We start from the raw sequence: 4,132 nt of genomic DNA, 5'->3' as shown, positions 1-4,132 counted from the left end.
GGGAGTTCTAGTAAGGCATTGAAGATCACCCTAAAACATCCAAATCTACCTGGGAACAAGTTTAACAAAAAAAAAATTAAAAAAAAAAAGATAAAATAAATCTAATTCTGATTTCCGAGAGTGGATGAATCATCACAAAACTTCTAGTGAAACTTCTTCCAATTCATCCACCACTCTTTCCACCAATCTTGTTTCTCCACAAACCTTTGCTCATAATAATACATTCACAATGACTCACAATGGTGAAATCCAACAAAGAACTCTCAATAACTACCTACATCCTACTCGCACTTCCACGCCTTCATGCATTATCTTCCCTCCTAATATGCCTGCGTTAGACTTTAAACCTATCATGATTCAACTCTTGCCCACATTTCATGGAATGGAAAATGAAAGCCCATACATGCATATTAGTGAATTCGAGGAGGTAGTAGCCACGTTCTATAACCGAGCCAAAAATGTCGATTATGTGTGACTAAAGTTCTTCCTTTTCTCCTTGAAGGACAAAGCCAAAAGCTGGTTATACTCTTTGAGACCTAGGTCTATTGGAACATGGGAGGAAATGACCAAATCCTTCTTTCTAAAACACTTCCATAGCCATAAGACCAACAGTCTAAAATGACAGATTTCCACATTTTCCCAAAAGGACAATGAAACGTTCTATCAAGTCTGGGAAAGATTCAAATATCTGTTAAATCAGTGTCTGCACCATGGCTATAAGAACTGGCATTTGGTCAGTTACTTATATGAAGGCCTCACGAGTCGCGAACGTCAGTTTGTAGAAATGATATACAATGGTGAATTCCTCGAAAAAGAGCTAGACAATGTTCTTGAATATCTCGAAGAAACTGCAAAAAAATCTCACACCTGGACTGGTCCAAGTGCTACTGATAGCACCAACCGACACAAACCATCTGGGATCTATCAACTTCGAGAAGAGGATAGTGTTAAGGCCCAACTCAAAGCTTTGAAAAAGCAGTTTGAAGTCTTAATGACGAAAAATGGCCAAAAACTGCACATGTTTGCTCAAGCGGAACCACAAGAACTTTGCTTTGTTTGTGGAGGGACGGAGCATTTAGATAAGGAATGCTTAGCTTTTAATGAAATGAGGGGGGTTTATGAGGAGCAATGCAACGCCTTAGGGGCATATAACAAACCATTCTCCCATACGTACAACCCTGGTTGGAGAAACCACACAAATTTCAGTTGGAGAGATTCCAACCAAGCTCAATCGTTTGGAGGCCAATGGAGAAACGAGCAACAAGTTCAACCATCAAAAGCGTATTCTGCACCTCAATACAATGCTCATCCACAATGAAATTCTCTCGAGAATACCCTTCATGCATTCATAGAGGAACAATCCAAACTAAATCGCCAAATGATGGAAGAAATCAAGGAAATGAAATGCCAATTCTCAAAATTGACTGAGTCCTTGGCCATTCCAGAAAAAGGCAAACTTCCTTCCCAACCTAAATTCAATGTGCAAGGCCAACACATGACACAATCCTCAAATTCCAATGATCCAAATGTTAAGGAAGTAAATGCCATCACAACCAGAAGTGGTAAAACTTTGCAAGACCCATCCAAAAAACCACATCTCCTAGTATTCCAAAAGTTAATCCAGAAAATGCACCACTCAATGCTTCCCCAAATGTACCATTTCCCCAGGCTTTGAAACCTGTTGGGAAACTTCCTGATAACCGAGCTGAAATCATTGAGCACTTGACACAAGTGAAGATTAATCTTCCTTTGTTTCACATCATAAAACAAGTGTCGACTTATGCCAAAATCATCAAGGATCTATACACTGCAAAAAGGAAGCACCATGTCAAGAAGACTGCTTTCTTAATTGAGCAAGTGAGTGCGGTGATTGAACAAGAGACGCTGTCGAAATACCAAGATCCCGGTTGTCCCACCATTTCTTGCCAAATTGGGAATCATGAAGTCAGTCAAGCTTTACTTGATCTTGGCGCGAGTGTAAATCTCATGCCTTACTCTGTGTACTCGTAACTCGGTCTTGGAGAAATGAAGCCAACATCTGTTGTGCTACAGCTTGCTGACCGCTCCACCAAAAAGCCTAGGGGTATTGTTGAGGATGTTTAAGTTCAAATTGAAAAATACTATTACCCCGTGGACTTTCTTATTCTTGATACCCAATCTGTGGTAAACATTGAGTCAAAAATTCCTATTATTCTCGGAAGACCATTCCTTGCTACTGCAAATGCTTTAATCAATTGTCGAAATGGCCTAATGAAGATATCGTTTGGAAACATGACTCTTGAAGTCAATATCTTCCACATCGGGAAACAACCCCGAGAAGATGATGAATGTTATCAAACATTCATGAATGACACTTTAATTCTCGAGGAGGTTCAATTGCGAAGCAACTTCGATAATCTTGATGAACTCCTCCTTTTTTCTGACAATGAAAGTCTCGGTTCTATTGAGTCTACTCTTGCAATATCAGATCACATAGACTCATGCAATAGAAGGACTAAGTTTTGCCAACCTCGCTTTGAAGAGCTTCCTCGTGAGAGTGCATAGCTGAAAACTTCAGCTGAAGAGGTTCCAATTGTTCAATTGACCCAACTACCCGAGGGTCTGAAACATGCCTTCTTGGGAGATGGTGAAACCTTTCAGTTATTATCTCGTCCAACCTTCAAAATTCTCAAGAATTGCAGTTACTCGAGCTACTGCGAACGCATAAATCTGCGATAGGTTGGACACTTGCTAATATCAAAGGTATTGGCCCTTTAATTTGCTCCCATCGAATCAATCTGGAGGACGAGGCTATCCCTCGAAGAGACCCTCAAAGGCAACTAAACCCCACAATGAAAGACGTCATGAAAAATGAAGTTTTGAAATTGCTAGATGTTGGTATCATCTATTCAGTGGCCGACAACAAGTGGGTTAGTCCTACTCAGGTAGTACCCAAGAAATCTGGTGTCACTGTGGTCCCAAATGAAAAAGGGGTCATTGTCCCCACAAAAACTGTGACAGGATAGCGCATGTGAATTGATTATCAAAAATTAAATACCGCCTCCCGCAAAGATCATTTTCCACTCCCATTCATAGATCAAATCCTTGAACGTGTAACTGGTCATCCATTCTATTGCTTTCTTGATGGCTATTCTGGCTCTTATCAAATTGAGATTGCATTAGAGGATCAAGATAAGACCACTTTCACTTGTCCCTTTGGCACCTTTGCTTTCCGGCGTATGCCATTTGGCTTGTGTAACGCACCAGCTACATTCCAAAAATGCATGATGAGCATATTTAGTGACATGATTGAAAAATCAATGGATGACCTAACTGTTTTTGGAAATTTCTTTGACACATGTCTTCTTCATCTTGAAACTGTTTTAAAACGGTGTATTGAGAAAGGACTTGTGCTCATTGGGAGAAATGTCACTTCATGGTATCTTCTAGCATAGTCTTAGGCCACATTGTTTCTGAAAGAAGGATTGAGGTTGATCGATCAAAAGTCGACCTTATCTCTAACCTGCCTACTCATAAGACTGTCAAAGACGTTAGGTCATTCCTTGGTCATGCTGGTTTCTATAGGAGGTTCATACAAAAAATTTCAATGATTACTCGTCTGCTAAGCAACCTCCTAGCCAAAGGTGTTATTTTTGAGTGGACACCTAAGTGTGAGGAATCATTCTGAACGCTTGCAAATTCACTCACTTCCGCTCCCATCATTCAGTCACCCGATTGGAGTCTTCCTTTTGAGATTATGTGTGACGCCAGCAACTTTGTTGTGGGAGCTGTGCTAGGACAACGAAGGGAGGGGAAATCCTTTGTTGTCTATTATGCAAGTCAAACTCTAAATAGTGCTCAAATGAACTATTCCACTACTGAAAAAGAGTTGCTTGTCATCGTCTTTCCCCTTGACAAATTCTGATCTTATTTGATTTGATCACCTATTACGATCTTCATGGATCACTCCGCCTTGAAATACCCCATTTCCAAAAAGGATGCTAAGGCGTGATTAATACGGTGGATGAGATTACTTGGCCAATAACCAAGGGCAGCAAGTATAGTGTGAAAAGTGGCTATAGAGTGGCAAGGGCTAATAACAAAGCTCAAGAGGGAGGGTCGAGAGGTGACTACAAAGAGAAATGATGGAAAG

General features: G+C 40.5%; 1 non-coding gene across 1 annotated transcript; it reads right to left on the bottom strand.

The window, feature by feature from the left end:
* Positions 1 to 610: 610 nt before the first annotated feature.
* LOC133833296 (small nucleolar RNA R71) lies at positions 611 to 717 on the bottom strand. Its single transcript, XR_009892687.1, has one exon. It is a non-coding gene; the product is annotated as a small nucleolar RNA R71 (small nucleolar RNA).
* Between the last annotated feature and the right edge of the window lie 3,415 nt (positions 718 to 4,132).

This window comes from Humulus lupulus, chromosome 4, assembly GCF_963169125.1.
Source record: "Humulus lupulus chromosome 4, drHumLupu1.1, whole genome shotgun sequence".
Classification (NCBI taxonomy): domain Eukaryota; kingdom Viridiplantae; phylum Streptophyta; class Magnoliopsida; order Rosales; family Cannabaceae; genus Humulus; species Humulus lupulus.
This window is presented reverse-complemented; position numbering and strand designations above follow the sequence as displayed.